The sequence below is a fragment of the Armigeres subalbatus genome, chromosome 2 (assembly GCF_024139115.2).
Source record: "Armigeres subalbatus isolate Guangzhou_Male chromosome 2, GZ_Asu_2, whole genome shotgun sequence".
Lineage (NCBI taxonomy): Eukaryota > Metazoa > Arthropoda > Insecta > Diptera > Culicidae > Armigeres > Armigeres subalbatus.
The window spans coordinates 31,318,177-31,340,040 of NC_085140.1; the positions used below are offsets into that span (position 1 = coordinate 31,318,177).

At 38.8% G+C, this 21,864-nt stretch overlaps 1 protein-coding gene across 6 annotated transcripts in view; it reads right to left on the bottom strand.

Moving 5' to 3' along the window:
- Window positions 1–17,725, bottom strand: part of LOC134218414 (neurabin-1) — a 217,043-nt gene extending 199,318 nt beyond the window's left edge. For 4 of the 6 annotated variants that reach the window (XM_062697374.1, XM_062697371.1, XM_062697376.1 and 1 more), the window contains exons 1-2: window positions 17,235–17,724; window positions 15,000–15,654 (exon numbers count right to left, since the gene is read on the bottom strand). The gene's annotated coding sequence lies outside the window, so the exon portion shown is untranslated. Of the gene's footprint in view, window positions 1–14,999; window positions 15,655–17,234 lie in introns of all 6 variants that reach the window. The other 2 variants (XM_062697377.1, XM_062697375.1) reach the window with 1 other exon arrangement.
- Window positions 17,726–21,864: the final 4,139 nt, after the last annotated feature.

Sequence of the window (21,864 nt, forward strand, 5' to 3'; positions counted from 1 at the left end):
TTCTGAAAGATTTGCTGAGAATATTCTAAAGGAATTCATGGAGGATTTTTGTAAAAATTCCTAAAATAATTTCTCAAAACATTCGTTATTCTATTGATACAAGAATGTCCATAGAAATTTTCGGAGGAATTCCTTAAGGAACTCCTGCATCAATTCCAAAAAAAAATGCAAAGAAATTCCTATATCAATTTTCGAAGAAATTTCTACGCGAATATTTAAAACCTAAAGAAATTAAAAAAAAAAGTTCCGAATGAATTCCCAAATAAATTTTCAAAGGGCTTTCTGAAAAAATTCCCAAAATATTTTCCGTTGGTATTTCCCAAAAAATTTCGAAGGGTATTTCCACAGAAAATTCTAAAGGAATTCGTAAATGTACGTACAGGTATTTCTAAACGAATGATTTAAAGAATTTCCAAAAGAATTCCAGGAGAAAGCTCTGAATTCCAAAGGAATTTCCAAATGCTGTCCAGTTTTCTTGAAGAATTTTCAGAAGAAATTCGTTGTAGAAGTTGTAAACTGTTTTTTTCGAAGTAAATTCCGAAGAAATTTTTGGTAGAATTCTCGAAGGAATCACTGGATTCATATCCGGAGTATGTTCTGCAGAAACCGCTCCGGGAATTTCTGAAGTAATCTTAAAGGATGTTTTGGAAAGATTTTAGAATAAATTACTGCTAAAATATATGGAGGAATAACTACCTGGGGCTGTTTTCGAAGGAATTCCTGAAATAGTTCCAAAAGGAATTCTAGAAGGACTTCCTGAGGAGGAATTTCTTGGAAGATTCCAATACGTATTAATAAGGAAATTTTATTTGGAACCTCTCTACGAAATCATTTGGGAATTGGTTTATAAATGCGTTAATGAACTCGTTCTGAAACTCCTTTAGGAATTTCTTGTGAAATTCCTTTAAAAATTCCAATGGAAATTCTTTTAAAAAACCTTCAGAAATCCCTTTACGAATTCGCTTCGAAAATACCTTCATTATTTTAATATTCTTTATGAACTCAGTTGAATTTTTTTTCAAGGATCGATTCTTCCTAAAATTCATCCAGAAATTCCTACACAAAATCATCTAGAAAATCTTTCGGAAACTCCTCCAAAAATTTTCTCCAGGAATATTTTTCTAAAATCTGGAATACATTTAAAGCTTGGATCAACAATACTAATACCTTAACCTTTTTCTGGCTTAGATTTGAACGCATTCCAACATCAGTTCTGTCTTTGACAGAACTTTTGCTCAATATTGACTACACATTTGTCCGACACAGAACGTGCTTGAAACCTCATTTACTCAATATTTTCCGCTACCTCGGGAGAATTTTGAGGATCGTGTGATCTGAACCAAACAGTAACAATAATGTCTCTAGGTGATACAATAAAACTCCATACGATGATGTTATCCCTACATGAATTCTCATGACAATTTACAACATCATTTCGGAATAACTTCCCAAAATAAAATTATTTTTTAAAGTGTACGTTATTCTGGGGAAAATGTACGCTATATCGAGTGACGTTATATCCAGAATCGTTTTCCCGAAAATGCCTTGACGGATTCTTGATCTGCAGCCAAAATTGGTCTGCAAATGAGTTCCGCAAAATGCATTTTTATCATACTCTTGGAAAATCAGGAACATCTGCGGTGCCCGTGAACCGATCTGAGATTTATAATAAGGACAAAAAACTATAAGAGTTTCTGCATCCGATGATTCTGGTTTTAAAAAAATCGGATAATTCCATGTAACGTTGCCTGGAAATCGAACCCATGACCGTCCGCCTATGTGACAACATCCATTCAATAATTGAAACATTAAACGGATATAATGTGTTTGTATACGAACGTACTGCTCACTTTTCTTACACTCGTATGAAATAAAAACATTGACATTTTGACTTCAAATAATCAATTTTAGTAAATTCGAAAACGTGTTTTCGAGATTGCGTAAATATAATTCCGCGATTTATGCGACATTTGAAGAAACTCGATTTATGCAACTGAACAAGCAAATCCGCGTTAGTTGTTACAGCTTTGTATATTGTATCAGGTTTCATCGCATACCCACATGGCGTCAATTCGTCGATCTCAGATGATAGAATTTTGGTCGGCCATCTTGAATTTCAAAATGGCGTCAAAAATTTATATTTGACATCTATTCATTGATCTCGATTGATAAACATCCATGTTGCATGATTTTATTGTTGCGATCCCTACGAAATTGCTACAAACTTCAATTTTGTACGGCCATCTTGTATTCCAAAATGGCGTCGAATAACAATTTTCGAAATTAATTCATCGATCTCGATTTATAGACACCCATGTTTCATGATTATATTGCTGAGATACCCACGAAATAGACATTATCCCTAAGTTTTGTCCGCATTTTGGGATTCCAAAATGGCATCAAAAATGGCTTTTCGAATTGTATTCATCGATCTCGATTGCTTGACCCCATATTGCCACGAGATATACAAATGATCTTTGAAACCACCATTCTTCCAAAAAATATTCTTAGTGTTTTTCCGCGTCAAATCCGAAATCCGAAAAAAACGATCTATTTTCTTTTTTTTTACGATTCACATGTTTTCCGACATTTTTGAATAAACGAGTAAAAAACCTCGTAAATTCCGATATCCGGGTAAAGAACAAACCCCAGTGGAGGAACTTTACGACAGATTTACGGTGGTCTTTGTTTGCTGGCATTGACACCTTTGGTTTAGAGCCGAAAGTACTTTTTATAGACTTTGATTGAAAGTCAGATACAGACAGCTAGTTTCTAATTGTGCTCTTTTGTTAAAATAGCACAAAGCACTGTACAATCTATTTCTAATGTCATGACATCGTAATGCTGAACAGGAGATTGCTAGAAATTTGCTATTGAGATGGAAAGACTTAAAGTGGACATAAGAGATCAATACAATCAACTACTCCATGTCTATGCCCATGATTTAGTAAACTCAAGTAAGCATCCAAGTATCCAATAATTGCTAACATCATCGTTAATATTTATTTAGCCTTAGGATGCGAGAACTCATCATCGCTTCCATGTATCATTCGAAGTTTGGAATACAAAATCATTCAATACCTTATGTTACAGTTTTATATTTTCCATTCTAACTGCAATGCAACAGTCTTTGAAAGAACAAAACTTGTAAACCCACCGTTTTTCAAAGGTTTTGGAAATCAAAGGTGACAGATTCTGTTGTATCATTGTCAGAATATAGACGCACAAATTTATATAAAATTATTTAATTTGCTAAAGTTGTCATATTAAGTTATTACAAAATATAAATCATAACATTGTCGTTCGATGCCTCATTTCCCTATGTTGTTTGTATTGGCATTTGTCAAAAAAAAAATACACCTTTTCTATCAGTATGTAAGTTTGAATTATAACGGCAGCTCTACAAAATGATTAGCTATCATTAGTGTATGGATACTCAATCGACAACCTAATCCACTACTGCAGATCGATGCCGTACAATATGCAGACGATCATGCACACGGAATGAATTTAACAACACGTGTATTGCGTCGACCCGGCGCGATTACTCGTGGTGCGTGTTCAACGGTGCGGTAGGTAACCGTAAAGAAGAAAATGGCATGTAATTTGGGAGCCCGCAACAAGCTTCTTTCTTGCATGATGTAAGACAATCATGGTGGGGGGATATGTTCAATTCAAACACAACTCGAGATAGTTGTTTTGAAGTGGATGCTTCAGTGAATATCGGTTTTCGGTTACATTGAGTTGGTTTTCCGACAGATATTCATTGTTTGGTTTTCATAAATTCAGTTTAAATTTTAGCTTATCGGATAGAATATAGAATATCGAATAGAAAACCATGAGGAATAGAAGAGTAATCAGATTTCGACAACACACTAATCCGAAGGCTTTGAGAGCAAGCTAACTCATCTTAATATCGTCTTCATCTTGCCTCTAGACATAAGCATACAAAAATAAAGCAAAACTCAAGTACAATCACCGCGTGTTCCTATCAGAGTTGAAACATCAACCGCAAAAAAAAAACAATAAAAAGGACCAAGTACCATCAACTTGGTATGATCTGGGTATTACTCTATGTACGTAGGCGTTTGATTGCAGCTCGACCAAGCAGGGAGGATTGTAGAAGGGATTTACGCGCATGCGAAACGATCCTGTCGGATGTTTTCACTCGGATGAAACTGTCTGGAACGGTGATTTCATTACGGTGGAAACTGTAAATTCGGGTGAAATTGGTGAACTTTCCATATCGAACCTTTACCTTCCAAAAGACGACTGTATATTCATTTTGTTCCATCTTTATTAGCGTGATTTTTTATTGTCAACAACAAGTCATCACCCTGTGTAAAATGAAGAATGTTGTGGAAAATATTGATTCCTAATCCTAAGTCAGTCAAGGTAGCACATATTGTGTGCAATGTCGTGTCAATTAATTTTGCAATGTTAGATATACCCTGTTTTACGGTTCCTATGAAAAATCCTTATCTCTGCGTTTCAGTAAAAAAGATGGTAGTGGAAACTCTTATCTTTGAGGTGCTATTATCCATCATTCCGATGATTTCATTAATTTTGTTGATACATTTTCGTTTTATCTAACGAACAGAGTGTTGAAATGATTTCTCATGAAATGCAAGAAATATCACTAGACTAGACTAATGATTGAAATGTTACCGATGCCGGCAGATTAAAAATAGCACATGAAATCGATATTTATTACCGCAATTTTTCATTTCCAGTACAGTACGCCACACGTCGTGCCAATGGAGAAGTAAGAAAATATAATAATTATATTTCTCCTGTTCGTTGACAGTTAGTGGATTTACGTCACCCACCTGTTATTTTTATCTGGCAAAACGAGCTGACCAAACGATAGCAAACGTATCGATTTCAGCAATCGATTATGCGAACTGCGAAATTGTTGAAACATCCACCTACCCAACGTCAGCCGGAGTTCTAGAGAAAGGTGTTTGATGTGTGTGCGACGAAGTTTACTGCGAATTAGACCGCACAGTAGGTGCGCAGACGGATGGAAGGATACATTTGGGTGTTTTTGTACCAGATGAGCTGGAAGTGAATCGCAACGTATAGTAACGCTGCGGCTTATCGCCGGCTTAGGTAGGATTTACATCGGCGGAAGCCACACTGTCAAATGTGTCTGGCGCGAAATTAACCGAGCGAATATTCGTTTAGCCGATGAGTATCGTATACACGTACAGGTCCATTGGTGTAGGCTCTCCACATGTCAATGGGATTAAAGTTGACTCGACTGTGACTGGATCTAAGTCAAGGCTTTTCTCTAAAAGTGGAGTTTGACGGATATTTTCAATTAGCTCTGCGCGTAGACGGATGAACACAATTTATTATATACTAAAGTTTTGATGCCTGAAACCGTAATTTGTTGTAACATAAAGTTCTTGTTTTTGTTTTGCGGAAGTGATATGTTCAGTGGACAGAAGTATTTTCTAGTCTAGTCGAACCATAAGACGTCAGTAAAGCAGTCTATGAAGAATCTACAAATCTTCTTCCACCTAATCGATTTATCTTAGTTACTGCTCGCTTCACTTTTTCGTACCAGTTGAAAAACATTGATAACAATTTTCACCGGGAACCCGATTTAAACACAAATTACACTGACCCCACGTATATGGGTCACTTTGTAACAATAGTTAATCACTCCATTTTCCATGTTGGTCAAATGGATATGACTCATATGGGTCACTTTGAAACAATAGTTAATCACTCCATTTTCCATGTTGGTCAAATGGATATGATGAATATTATATGTGTATTTAGAGATTTCATTTCAAACACGCACCTGAACTTTATATTGTTAGCATAACATAGTTACGGTGTACTTCGTAAATAGATTGGACACTAGTGATACTCTTGTTATTCTTTTGGAATCACTATCCAGATTGCTATCAAGAATCGAGGTGAATGTGATCCTTGATTCCAATCAAGGACAAAAATTAAAAAAAAAACGAACAGTGGGTAATGTCTGTGACATAACCGCTAAGTGGACGTAGGACTTGACTTGACCATGCCTTTAAGATACATAATATGTTCAAATTTCTCACATCAACTATTTTGGATAAATAATCGGCGTTGGATACCATTCCTTGGCAAAATCTTCTCATTAAACCGACACAGAAATCAAATCTACCTCGAACAAGAACCATAAAAAAAATCAGGAAGTATCTGTCCGGTCACGAAATATTGGCCTCGACAGTGGCAACCTTCCCACTGAAGGACTCCTGAAATAAACCACAAGTTGCCGCAGCAGGGGATGTAGACTGTATCTCAGCTCTTCCACTGAAGAGCCTTCTAATCCGTGCAATAGCGACTGAAGGAGAACATTATTTTTAACTGTTAGAGCCTTGAAAAAGGCTGTTTGCTTCGGCTAGGTGCAAAAAGTAAGAAAACGATCTTTTCAAATAACCGCGAATTTCTAGTGATGGTATAAAAAAGACTGAATGCTCTCCGAGCGAATGCACTTTTCTTTTATACCTTATTTTGAATCTTCTCTGCTTCCCAATTGGTGGGCCAATCAGCTAGTGTCTTGTATCCCGCTTTTTTGTCAGCCAAAGCGTCATCATCATCAACACGTTCGAGAAGGGCTTCTTCTTTTTTACGCTTGTTGCTCGCTGCTGGCGTCTATTTCCTAACGGGACTTTTCGCTAGATACAGGCCAATAAGCCGGGCAAGCGAGCATAGAATTGCAGTTCAGGTGGGAAGTACGTGTTCTTTTCTGAGACAACATTGTTAGTAGTAGAAGGAAGGAAACACCCGGACATGGGATTTCGGGTGATAAGATTTAGAATTGGTAACATGGGACGATCATTCAGTCACGTTCGCTTTGTGTGCGGTCAGTATCAAACAATGTTTATCTACATATTTTTTTATCAATGCCAAAAAATCCAACATTTGATGAAAAATCGATTGATAGTTTATTAATGTTTGACCTGTTATCGGTGTTTTTATATCCAAACAAGATTATGTGAGAGATTTGGATATCTTATGAATCTTTAAAGGCATGGTCAAGCGAATTCCTTCGTCCACTTCGCGGTTAAATCAGAAAAATTATCCACTGTTAGTTTTGACGCTATTTATGAAAATCACGCATAAAATTTTATCTCTAGAATATTGGATTTGGCACCCAAGTACAATTTCTATCCCGAAGGGTATTGAAAGCATTGATATTGATCTCTATTATTGGCTCTCTGAAGAACCGTTTGTTTTTTGGACATACATGCTGCATCATGTGGCTTTTCTTCAGCCTGTCTCGGCTCAGCACCGATGCCGGCCGGTCTCGGCTCGACTCTGCTGCTGCTGCCGGTATTTGCTCAGCATTGCTGGTTTGTCGGGTCTGTAAGGTGGACTGCTGATGTACTGGCTAGGTTTCGGCTGATGATGGTCGCTTCGATGGTGTCGAGCCGAAAAAGCGGTCGGTGCAGACTTAATTTTCTGCTAAAAGTTGTGAGTGCTGTTCAATCGATGATGCGGTTGCTTCGCTTGTCCCGGTCAGAATGAAAGGAAAAAATCGTGTTGCGCTATTTTATGGCTTCTCGGCAGACCTAGCGGCTGCTCATTTGCTTGTGTCTGCACCAATCAGAACGTGGTAATGGAATGATGCAAGAATTATGTGGTACCCATATTTATAGGTTCCCTTGATCTCAATGTTTTTCATTGAAAACAGTTTCATGTCTATTGAAACAAGTTTTTCGGGTCTTATCAAGCATGGACATGAAAGGCATACTTGAAATCTGTCGATTGAGGGGCTTACCGCAGAAATTCGTCCACTGAGACGAACGCTATTAACGTTTAAAATCTTTCAACACAGCGTAACGCGGTCGATTTGAATATTTTGAAATGACACCCGGTATAGTAAAGAGCGACGTAAGTCCTACGTCAAAAACATGAGGATTACTACTCCTGGCCACGCCGATCTTCACCGTAAGAAGGAAGTGTTGATGTAGCCTACTTACTCATGTCAAATTCGTTTTTAAAAAGTTCCAACTTAAGAGCTGTCGAAACGTTTTTGCCTTTCTCGTACCGTACAACTAAGTTGTACCGAAAGGCTATCATCTCACTCCGAAAACGAACTTTTTATATAAGCCTCTGAGACCCATAGTATTATATACTAATCGACTCAGCTCGACGAGCTGAGCACATGTCTGTCTGTCCGTGTGTATGTGTGTGCACAAAAGCTAAAAAAAACATTAGACAACTTTTCGTATAGTAATCCTTGACCGATTTTCTCGCAACAAGTTTCATTCGACAGGGGACAAAGCCTTGTTGATCACTATTGAATTTTATAACGATCGGTCATTGCGTTTCAAAGTTATGAAGAAAATGGTACATCGGACCATATAAACCCCATATAAGGTTGGTGTCTTAACTAAATGCGAGAAAGGCACCACCAACGCTAGGTGGATTAATCTGGGTTTTTTTATTCGCTCAGGTTGAAACTAGTTTTGCACCGTTTGTTGATTCACAGTTTCATACCGGGTTCACCAATACAACTGTACTTAAACTGTCAAAATCATATGGGTGGAAATGGGTAAGAAGTAAAGAAGCAGAAGAAGAAAAAGAGTAAAAACGAAACTGTCCACATACATTCAATTGGGTTTTTTAGAGGTATTGAGATTATTACATATCTTGAATATATTATAAAAACTGAGCCAAAATTCAAAATTTCATGAATTTTGATGCACGGGAAATATTTTAAATCAATTTCGAAAAACCTAATAATTTCGCGTATTGAACACCCCCAACTTGATTTTATAATGGACCGGGCTGTCAAGCTGTGAGCTAACTGCCAAGCATTAAAATTTCCAAAAACGTTTCAAATGGATTTAAAATATCGAATTTAGGGTCTATGAGTGTGAAAAAAATATTTTGTGGCTCAGAAAAAGGCGTTCTATCGAATGAATAAAAAAAAATCAATATATTTTTCAAAATTAAAAAACCCAATTGAAATGCGCGTCGAAATCTGTTTTTTGCGAGTTTTGTATGTAGTTTTCAAAGTAGTTAAATCAGTACTGTTGTTTAGAATCGATAAAAAAATACTTGTTTGGCAAGTTATCCAGAAGTTCAAGTTTGGGAATTCCATCTGAAATCCGCACAGAAAATCCGCTAAGTCAGACAAGTATTTTTGAAGAATTCCGAAGAGAATTCTTTCTGGAATAATGTCCAGAATTTCCCATGAAATTTATCTTAATTTGGATTTTTTATAGAATTTCTTATAGTTTTTGACGTAGAATTACGTTCTTCGGTAAGATAGGGGGTCATTCCAAAGTTTCAGATTTAGGACCGTCACGAAAATAGGCCAGGAAGTACGAGCCGATAACTCAGCCGTTGTACAACGGATTCTGGAGATTTTGGTATGAGTAGATCAGTAAACTCTCTAAGATTCTTTACAACTATTGTAAACAATTGATTCAATGCATTTAACTATTGAAAAATTCAATTTCGCCAGCCAATGTTGAAATTGCACTTTAACAGTAAATTGCCATCCGGCATGAACATGCATAAAATGTTGATGACCAAATTTTGCATCCACTATCGCACTATATGTAATTCTACGTTCAATTTGTGCTCATATCTTTGATACAACCCACCACTTTTTTAGTAACAACTTAGCAGAATTTAATTTGAACGAAAATATATCGGCCTTGATTAGGAGCCTTACAAAAAAATTTCGAGATTTTTTTTGAGAAATTTCTGCGAAATTCCTTACGCAATTCTTCCAGGAATTCTTCTATGCATTCTTTGGTTTGGTAATGTCTTCCAGGAATTACTCAGTGAATCTTTAAGACATTCTTCCATATTTTTTTAAAGAATTTCTTCGGGATGAAATCCTTAATTTTTCTAGGAATAACTTTGAGCAATAACTTTGAGAATGTTCTCTGCAAATTGCTCCAGGAATTTATATGGAAAATCCTGCAGGAGTTTCTCCGAAAAAGCCCTCTGGAATACTTTCTGAGGATCCTCTAGAATTCCTCCGGAAGTTTCTTCAATCATTCTTTTGGTGTTCCTTCAGGAATTCCTCCGGAAGTTCCTTCAGAAATTCATCTGGAAGTTTCTTCAGTAATTCTTCCTGAAGTTTACTTAGGAATTCCTCCGGAAGTTCCATATTATTTTCACATGATAGTTATTTAAGACATCATACACACTTAGTTTAGCTCGGCATATTTTGATTCTTTTGCCGAGATCCGCACAGCCGAGCGCTCGGTTTGTGACTTTCTGCTGATATCTCAGCTGAAAAATTAGTTTGTTTGCTGCGGCACTCAAAGGAGCCACTGTAAATATATCTTCATTCAGTGACATTCCAGCAAACGAACTTAAGGTGATTATAAAATGAAGCCAGAAATCGGCCATTTTGTAAACCACGTGCTTTTCTAATATTTTTTTCAAGCGCACGAGATGAAAGAAAAATAACGCGTATGGGGCTGAAATAATGGTAGATCGATTGCTTAGTTATGCTGAACAATCATAATTTGAGTTTCGGCACTGTACGAAAACTATTCCTCAAATTTGGAGGAATAGTTTTGAACAGTGCCGAAACTCAAATTATGATTGTTCAGGTGAATCGATCTACCATTATTTCAGCCCCATACGCGTTATTTTTCTTTCATCTCGTGCGCTTGAAAAAAATAACGGAAATGCACGTGGTTTACAAAATGGCCGATTTCTGGCTTCATTTTATAATCACCTTAAGCCGAGATCGGTGGAAAAAATTAAGTGTGTAAAAAAACCCAAATTTATCCCCAGTGGTGATTATGCCTTTCTCGATTCAATGTGTTGAATTCGAATTAGTATGGTAAATGCAACGTAAATTGCCTACATTTAGGCGGTTAATAGCTTTGATTCGTTTATATCACGCTGCTGAACAATAACTCAGCTATGAGCGTAATGGATTGCGTCACGGCTAAATTGACACAGCATGTACATTTGATAAAAGAAAAATAGAAATATTATTCAAACCGCATGAGATATTAGCAAACAAAAACAATAGTGTCCAACTAGGAAAGTTTCTCCGTCGAATGAAACTAGTTGCACTCGAATCGGTCAAGTCCTTCTATATGAAACGTGTTTAACAATAAAAAATTCCCGGGGCTACACACATACACACACACACACACAGTCAGACATGTGCTCAGTTTTTCGAGCTGAGTCGATTGGTATATAACACTATGGGTCTCCGAGCCTTCTATCAAAATTTGGCTTTTGGAGTGAAATTATAGCCTTCTGGTACAACTTTGTTGTACGAGAAAGGCAAAAATCATGGGGGGTCCCGTAGCATAGTTGGCTACACGTTCGCCTTTCAAGCGAATGGTCATGGGTTCGACAACAACAACGACAACAACAATGAATAATGGAAAAATCTAAAAATAGATTCTGTGTGGATTCTGGCTGCAGAATACCACAGTAGATCTCGGCACAGTAGCGGTTCAGTAACGGTAGTGCCTACCAAATAAAAAAATGAACAAAAAAAAATCATAACTTAGGTAATGAATGTTTATGATTTAGGGAAACTGCCAAATGTTGAACGGCTAATTTTGTCGCCTATTGTTGAACTCCCATAAGAAATGCACGTGCGTTCAACAATAGGCGAAGAAATTAGCCGTTCAACATTTGGCGAATTACCCTAATTGACAGTTCAATTTCCCGATTGCTTTCATGATTTCCCGCATTTTTCCCGTTTTTTTTTCCGGTCGGGTCGGATTCCCGGGTTTTCCCGCTTTTCCCGGATTTTCCGACTGGATGGACACCCTGAATTAGTCCGAAAGTTCATTCAGTAATTCTTCCGGAAGTTCCTTAAGGAATTTATCCAAAAGTCCGTTCAGTAATTCCTCCGGAAGTTCCTTCAGTAATTTCTCCAGAAGTTCCTCCACGAATTCTTCCAGAAGTTCCTCCACGAATTCTTCCAGAAGTTCCCTAAGAAATTTCTCCGGAAGTTCCTCCAGGAAGTAGTCCGTAGCGTAGAGGTAGCCTGAAATCTCCGCAAAGGTAATAAAGATAGCCTTACACGGGGACAAAATTTGAGGACAACTTTCTCGTTGACTTAAGTTCCTACAGGAATTGCTCCAAAAACAACTCCAAGAATGGAAGTGTACCCTAGAACTCCTCTGATATTTATTCCAGGAATTCTTTCGAAAGTTCTTCTAGCAATACATTTGAATGTACACCCGATTCTTTTTTTACACGGGGGATGCGCTCCGTGTTAAAAAACGTTTTCAGTTCAAAATCTGAAAATCAGTGTAAAAAAAGTTTTATGATTTCTCGGCAAATCATGCAAAATGGAGCAACTTTGCAAAAATTTTGTATGTAATCCGTGTAAAAACAGAATCGGGTGTACTTCTAAGAATTCCTCAGAGAATCCATCCAGCACTTTCTTCTTGAATTCCTCCAGAAGTTACTTTAGAACTTCCTGATGAAACTTCTACGAATTCCTGACGGAACTTCTGGAAGAATTCCTGACGGTACGGTACGGTGGAGGAATTTAGGAAGAAACCTCTGAACGTATTTCCGGAGGAATTCGTAAAAAAAATTCCAACGGATTTTCTGAAGGTATTTCCTATAGAAATTTGTAAAAGAACTTTCGGATGAATTACTAAAGGAACTTTTGAAAAAAAAATTCTGATGGAATTTTCGGATGAATTATTATTTCCAGACGAACTTTTGGAGAATTTTCTCAACAAGCTAATCCTGAAGGTACTTCTGGAGAAATTTCTGAAGGAACTTCCGGAGGAATACCTGAAAGAATTTTCGGGAGAATTGAGGTAGTGTTTTGCAGGAGAATTTCTTAAAGGAACTTTCGAATGAATACCTGATGAAAGCTTTTTAGGACGAGAGAAACCTCTAGATGAATTACTGCTAGAATTTCCGGATGATATCGTTGAGGAATTTCAGGAAGATTTTCCGAAGAAAAACCGGAAGAATTCCTGGCAGAGATTCCGGGGAATTGGAGGAATTCTGGTTGGAATTCTTGAGAAATTTTTGGAGTACATATTTTATGAATGAATTTTATGCATAACATAACAAAACTTGATTGGAAACTCCTGGGGAATTTTCAGGAGAAATTTCTGTAGGATTTTTGAGAGGAACCCCTGGTGAGTTTTTATTTGAAATTTTCTTAAGGTTTCCATGTTGGATTCGATTTGAAGAATGTTAATTTTCAGAAGGATTTCTAGGATTCCGAGAGGATTTCTAGGATTAATTAAGATTTTTAGGGGGACTTGGAGAAACTGCTTTTGTATTTTGCAGGAGAAGCTGCATTATCAGGAGAGTGATGGTTTGGTGATATGTTTCGAATCACCAACATATCCAATGACAGATGAAACTGAAAACGTCCTGTTAAAGTAAAATCAGCAGTGATTCAAATCGTTCGGGGCTGTCAGTTTGAATATGAATCTGAAACATTCATTTTCCCAGCGGCTGTTCTAGATTCATTTTTTATACCAGTCAAATGTCAAAAAAATAAAACTGGTATAACGCTCCGTTCTATTTTCTGCAGATTTGAACCACGATTTGAAATCACGAGATTCAAATATTTTCCGATTGTTTTGGTGTATGAATGCGTCATTTTATCTACGGATCACTCCACTTTGCAATTACGGCGCCTTTCTTGTCGCCAACATGATGATTTCATTTAATTGAAAATTTGAAAAACATGAATAGAACACTGCTGGGGAAACCAGCGAGTTTGTTCTATTTGGCTCCAGATTCAAACTAGAATAGTGGTTGAAAATTTGGAATGAAACTGAATCACTCCTGATTTCACTCTTAGATTCGTATCGAGCTCAGTTGACCTGGTATACCAATTGAACCAAACTCCAAAACAATTTGAAGAACCTCGAACATCTGCTTTGGGTATAACTTCGATGTAAAGTATACGCGGGCCCAATGAAGCTGTATGGACATGACTGGATTCTGTCAGATTTGAATCTAGTCCAATCGAACTGGTAAACCATTTGACCCAAACTCCAAAACAGTTTTTAGAATCTAGAATGTCTGGTTTGGGTATAATTGAGTAGAATATCTTACGTGTGGGCTCTAGGGAGTTGTGTCAACATGACTGTCTCCAGTCAGATTAGTATTGAGCGCAGTTGACCTGGTAGACTAATTGATTAGAATTCCAGAACAATTTGGAGAACCTATATTTGAGTATGACCGAGTTGCAAATCATTCCCGAGAGCTGTAGGGACTAGCATGAACATGACCGATTCCATTGGCATGGGTTTCTGGCTTTCTTCGTTAAAATTTGCTAATTATCTTTGATTAATAATCAATACAGAGGCTACTTGGGAGTCGCCAAGGATGTTCAGAAGATAATGTTAAAGTATTGTCAATGCTAGACTAGTGTTATAAGGCTTCTTTTGAACCTATAAATGTTGCTCACACTGAAGTATGTCATGTAGTTCGAAATTTACTTTATTTTGAAAAAAAATCATCCTTACTCACAACCCTCTAGAGAAACAGCATCCCTAGTAGCATAAGTATGGTGAAACTAGATGTGATGGGTAAGACACCCGTGAAAAATATGAAAATCGGTCAAAAGACGCCTGAGATACAGCTGTTTGAAAATTTAGTTCCCACTCTACTAGATACCTAAGCACTAGGTGCGGTTAAACGCTTCTGAGATGTCCAGGAAAACGATGTCCGCATATTTTCCCAAAGGCGCTCTGCGGCACAATCTTGTGGGTTTTTTAAATAATGTTGAATAGAAATTTATTGCAAATGTGATGTTGAATACATTATAAATCATATGAATAGCAGTTCTTTTGGTTCAAATATCATTCTTCTATTTAATTCCATTAATAAAAACCGGTATGAAACAGTCAAAGAAGGAATTCGAAAGACAATTATTTTTGCCAAAAAAACGATGAACGAGACGAGACGGAAAATCAATACAGAATCCTTACCCCACTACCACTACTATAATCTAGTGCATATACTGATTCGAAAAATTTAATATCAAAGCACAAATACAAACTTACCGGAAGATACTGCTTCGCTAAGCCATGTAATTGTTGGCTGGCCTCGAATAATGTTTGTAATATGCAGCTTCAGTGTCATCGAAATTACATTAAATCCACAATAAAACTGATATTTCCATTATTTTCCGTTGGCTGCTGCACTCGTCAAGGCATCGAAAATTTGCTTTTTAAAATACTTATTCACCACCAGTGCTTTTGCACGCAATTCATCTACCACATCCACCAACACACACCACGTATCATTTGGGTGAGCGCACTTAATGCCGCCACAAAATAATGCTTCTTTACGCAATTTAACGATGGCCAAGTCGAAAAATAGCACTCTTTATACCTTTATCTTTAGTTATTTTTCTTATTTTCTTCAACTGCTCAGTTTTCCACACAGATGGATCTCCACCTCATCAATACTGATTGTTTCACTTTCGATTTTTGTCTTTGATAACTTCCAACCGCCTCTTGTTCGTCGACACTCAGCGCTACTTGTTCGAACAGACCGAGCGTAAAGATCGGAAATAAACACTATGGATTGAATATTTTCGTTTCTTTATGCAAAATTCACATTAATGCTCTACACTGGCTTCACACCTATGCTGTGGTGTCTGTCTACTGTCTGGAACTGGAACTACTGCAAACAACACCACTGACTGAAGCCTGGCTGCTGAACGAGGGCGAGAGATTCATGTTTGAATGGGAAAAGTACGGAGAACACCCAGAGAGCAGTAATCAGTCTCTCGCTTGCTGTGGTTGGCCAAAGCACACACACTGGTGGAGAGTTGTTCACGATATTACATACGGACAGTTGGTCAATCACAACTTTTTAACATTGAATAACATCACTTACTGAACTGGCGTGAACCCGGATATGTGCCCACTTAACAAATTATCCTCCTCGCGACTACCGTGGAGATACAGAGGTATGCCAATCTATAGTAGTAAAAGTTGTCGCACTCACAATGGATCTATATCGTAAGGTATCGTAAGAACGTAATTTGGACCTATATTTCAAAAGTTCTTTATTTGTCTATAAAAGTGAAGACTCGGAAATTCTTGTATAAACATTAGTTCCTTAATACGGTCAGAGGCAGACACACAAAAGCAGATGTATGTAATACATTAAGCATTAAGCGTTCCACGATAAAAAATATCGTCGAAAATCACGTCTCGACTTCCCAGGGCATTAAAGTATCAGCTTCTTGATATACGAATGCAAAAATGGTAACTTGGCTTGCAAACCTCGCGGTTAATAACTGTGAAAATGGTGAATAACACTAAGCAGCGAGGCGGCAATGTTCCAGTGGGGGATGTTATGCCAATAAAAAGATGAAGACTGGGTGAAATTAACCAAAATATCAGTAAAAAATTACCGAGATCTCGGCTGTTGGTTGTCGGAAATGGTCAAATTTTGATTTTTAAGTACGTATTAAATTTGTAGCAAGATCGGTTCACGAGCAATACCATTTGACATAAAATACTGCTCTTAACAAAATAGCTCTTTACATACTTCTATTATTTAATTTAAACAAAACATTTTTTATTTGAAAGTATAGAGTTTAAATGGATAATGTTTCCTTATTAAGAAATCTACACCCAAATGGCAAAGGGAAAATAATAGCCCATTCGTTATCTGAATAGGCTATAAATCAAACTCCCAGTTAATGATTAGGATCAGCTTTGCTTGCCATATATGTGGAATGATATGGAAAATAAAAATAGTTTTACATCATGTTCTTGAACTATTCTTGAAGGGAAGACATTGCTTGAAACAATTTTGACCACAGATTTATATAATACTACTGTGCTTCAGTAAGGAATATTGTTTGTTGTTGTTTACATCAGACGGTGTCGGCTCTGTCACCGTCAAACGGGACTTTTCTCATCAAACGACTTCTCACACGCACACAGTCGCAGTAAACTCTCTCGTGGTTCCAGTTCGTTACACAATTTGGCGAATGCATATTGCAAATTTTGTTCGGGGATCTTGCTCTTCCCGACTGAACTAGCGGTGGTCAGAAAAGGATGCAAAACACAACCGCGAGAATACAGGAAAGTTTGAAACTTCAGCGCGTCAATGGCGGTAACTCCTCGCAAAATAGCGAATGATGTTTTACCAAGAGAGAACGGGCAAGAGGCCCTTCACCTTTTCCCTCGGGCAGCACACAACCATCAGCTAAAAATCTCGTTTACTTGCGCCGAGTTCAAGTTCTGCGGCAGCTGCGATGAAGAAGCTATACCTACGTGTGTGAGTATTCTGCTTGCCAACCAGGATTTTTCTCCAGTCGTCTAGCCAGAAAAAAGGCGAGACACTCCTTCGTGGATAACTCAATGGGAAACGAAGTAGAAAAAAACTTCACCTATGGATTTGAATTTCACTAAACAAGTTTGCTTGAGCAACTTTGCCAAACGTATTAAACAAGACAAGAAGTCTTTATTCGTTCTGCTTCACTCAACACCTTAATTCACAAACTGCCAAAATCTCCATTGATAACTTCTTTTTCAATCGATTATTGCACTTCATATATCCAGCATTCATTCTTCAACCGAATTGGCCAAAAAACACTACCTAACCACTTTTCACAATAATAGTATTGTTAAGAAACAGTTTTTAAAATCAATTTTCCCATTTACACACGAAATAGTTTCCAGTTTATACTGAAACTTCAAGTTCCAAATCTTGATTAAGTGCCACCGCGCGTACAACTTCACATCAATCCGCGAAAACAGCTTAAAAACGACTGCGAGAAAGTCCTTCGTTTGGTGAAGTCAAGCCATCAAAGTTCGAGCAATACGCACACATCTTCCAAAGCCCGCTCGTGACCAGAGAGGAATTTTCGTTTGTGTTAGTCGATGTAAAGAAATTTTAATTTATAGAATCGCGGTACATATTCCAATGCCAATAATGTGGCGAACGTTCCCCAGCAAAGCTCCCACACACGATAGGGCTGCGCTCACAAATTAATGTGCAATAATAATCAAATTGGAAGCAAAAAAATTACTTCTACTCGATTAAGGTCCACCCACCCCCGATAAGTCACTAAACCAGGTTTAAACGTATGGGTAAGCTTAAGAATTGGGTCTTAAAGCCCTACCTCGTTTATGGTTGCAAACGATAGTGCATCGGTCAAGAATACTTGTAGGACCGCTGTTATAAAAATTCTGGTAAAATTCTAAATCAGTAAAAATAATATTTTTGTGTTTAAGACATTTTAAGGCAAATTTTGGGCTGTGCAACATTTCAGAACGAATGAACCATCAACCCAAAACGTCAGCCCCATATATATATATTAACTGTCAAAGGTTGAGTCAAGTGCCCTGCGGTGTTTTGCTAGTGCGTTTGAATCCGTACGTCAAACAAGACCGAAAATGTCGAGGAAGCATTTTTCATCTATTCTTCAATTTCAAATTAAACAATGTTCTTTTGAGTCTAAAGAAAAACTGACACGTTTAGAATGATTACCTTCATCGTTCCCTGATAGAAAATCGAATATCGATTCTTCATTTTAGGACCCAATTAAGCTACGTTTTGACAGGGCAAGTGAATTGAACAACTCAGTTGAATTCAATTGACTTAGCCAAAAGTTGAACATGTTCCACTTTCTTTTAGTTCAAGTTAGTTGAATTATGGTGTTTACACGTCCAATTCGCGTTCGATTCAAGCGACTTGCTCAATGAATCGCCTGCTTTGAGCGTGCTTACAGCGGCACACTTGTTCGCGCACAAGGCGAATGTAGTTAAATGTTTTTTCCTAGCTAACCAATCCCAAAATTATAAACCCAGAATCCCATTTCCCATCCTAATAACCCCGAGTCGGCCGCGGGTTTTTCGGTCGCCCTCCTGCTAACATTATCTAAATGAACACGCACTTCCCACTCGAATGATAATTGAACTTGCTTTCTTTGCTTGCTGGTGTGTGCCGAGCGAAAAGAACCATTATGAATTGGACACCAGCAGCGAGAAAGAAGAAGAAGACCAAGACGAGAACATCGACAGCAAGGACGACTTGGCAACATGCCGCCCGCTGATTGGCCGACCAATCAGGAGGCAGACAGGATTCAATAACATGTATAAAAGAAATGTACACTCGCTCGCAGAGCATTCAGTTCATTGTAAACTATTCCGCGAAATACATCTTTGTTTTGAGTAAACCCCTTTATTTTTCTTGGACAAGCCGAAACAAACAGCCTTTCTCAAGGCTTCAAGAGTTTAAAAATAATTTTCATTAGTCGCTATCGTACGGACTTGGAGGCCCTTCAGCCGAAGGGCATTGGATACAGTCCACATCCCCAACCGAGCCAACTGGGTGGCTCATTCCAGGTATCCTTCAGAGGGAAGGTGCCGCTGTCGAGGTTAAGATACCGACAGTTCCCCGCTAATCGTCCGTGATCGGACAACACTAGGAGTTAACTTTCGGAAATCAGTATGGCGAAAAGCATCTAAGGTTTAATTTCTCCAAAATAAGCAACTTAATCGAAAAAATATTCGGTAGGCGTAGTAGCGGACACCTTCCTACATAACTGGTACCAAATAGATTTTAGTGAAAAGTTCCTGCTGTTGAGAAAACCTGCGTTAGATGTCTTTCGCCATACAAATTTCTGGTGGTTAACTCATGCTGGCTATTTTGCACATATACAATAGCGCCTGGATGTGATAGCGGCGGGTAGAAAATTAGCCACTGCCAATAATTTATTCACTTGCCTTGTCTAAACGTATACGCATTAAGCGGAGGTGAAGAAAACGGCCCTAAATCTGATATTTTCAGAATTCGGAGTGATTGTTGTTTATTAAAATTTGTTTGTTATTTTGATTGTTGTTTACAATTTTTTAGTGTAAAAATGATGTACAGTCGCGATTCGCTGGTTGGGCCACGACCTCGGCCCAACTAACGAATTCGGTTTTTTAGTTGGGTCAACTGACAGCCATTAGAACACGTGTATTTTGACTTGAACATCACAAATGATGTCCAGTGACGCCCAATCCCATTTTTCGTGTTTACATTGAATTTTGACGTTCGGTTGCCTTTTAGTTGGACCATGGCCCAACCAGCGGAGGCCCAACTAAAAAGTGACCCAAGTATTAAGATCCCAACCAGCGAATCCCGACTGTATCGTCCAGGGGAGATGTGTATAGTATGTATATGAGATAGGGTGAATAAAAGTTCGATTTTTATAGTACTTAAAAAGGAAAAAGAAAAAATATATTTAATATGAAACAGCAGCGCGTACGGACGTGGTTATTGGTCGCGCAATTTTTCCAAGTGTTTGATGCCGGCAAACAAGGACCACCATCAGCTCCAAGCAGAGCTTGAAAGTTGCGGACTGAAGCCAGTAGCCGTGCACAAGATCGCTCGTCATGACAAGGCGAGAAGATACCGCGACCAGCTTTACCTGATCCATCTGGAGCACATCTCCACCACATGGAAGGTTCTGAAGCTGGTTGGCGTTATATATACAATGTCGTTGACTGGGAGCGATATTGGCCAGTGCACAGCGATGTCACGCAGTGCACCAACTGCTTTAATTTCGGGAACCAGGAACTGCCGCATGAAGCCGCGCCGCAACAAATGGAGATGGCGACAGGATGGAGATGGCCGATCCCAAGGGCGCCAACTGTGGCGACAAACATCGGGCCACCACTAATAGCTGCCCAAAGCGAGCCGAGTTTCTGGAAATCCAGAAGTAGGCTTCCACCTGAACTCTACCGAAGAAGAACCGTGTTCCTGTAGTCAACGAGTTGAACTATCCGGCCATCGTGACTTACCGTCGAACGATTTCACCTCCCACCGTTACAACCGCACAAGCGATAGCCGATACGCCGGTTCAAGCTCCGGCACCGCCGGCTCCATCCTCCAGCGAATGGCCCCCGCTCCCTCCTCCTGGATTACGCCGGCAGCAAGATGAGCATCCTCTACCCCGGAAGATTCCGCTCCGCTCTACACCCCGGAGCAGCTGGCTCCAATATTCAGCCAACTTGCGGCTCGGCTTCGAAGCTGCAAATCCCGGTTCGATCAGATCTACACTCTGGGCCTTTTCGTCATTGAAAATGGCTTCTAGATTGGCTCAAGAGCTCAAGAGCAAAATCGTCGGGCTCAGCAATTTCCTTGAGAAGGAGATTGACGCGGCTTTCATCACCGAAACCTATTTGAAGCCCGAGGTTTGTGCAACAATTCCAGGTTTTAGGCTGGTGAAGTTCGATTGAATAAGCTCCAGATGGAGAGGAGTGGCAATCGCCTTGCGGAGCAACATCGCCTGCCGCCTGCTGCCGGACTTCAACCTTAAAATCATCGAAGCCGTTGGAGTGGAAGTCACCACCTCCGTCGATGTTGTCACATTCATCGTGGCTTATTGTCCCACACAAACCAAAGTTGACGACGGTACTTCGGCCGAACTACGAAGGGATATAGTCTAGCTCACTCGGCGGCAGGGGCAGTTCATCATCGCTGGAGATCTGAACGCAAAGCACCAATCGTGAGGAAACACCGTCTCAAACCGGAACGGAGTCGTCTGATCCAACGACGAGCTACCCGGTTGACACGGTCCGGGGCCCATGCAACGCTCGACATCTTCATCACGAACATGAATGATCCCAGCTGGAGTGGCTGAAGTTCGGTGAATCGGCAAGCTAACCCGGCGTAACTATCACCAAGTCGACTATCGACCTATCGATGCTCTTTTCAGTGTCTCCGTCTGACCGAAATAATGCTCCATTACTTTGACATGTTGAAATAAAAAAAAAGTTCGAATCGTTTCCCCATTTGATTTTGCTGGCCTAAACGTCGAAAGCGCATTCGTACGTAAACAAGAATAAGGGTGAATAATTTTATCAAATTTGAATTTAATTAGAAATTACGCTTTTTATATTATTTTATTAT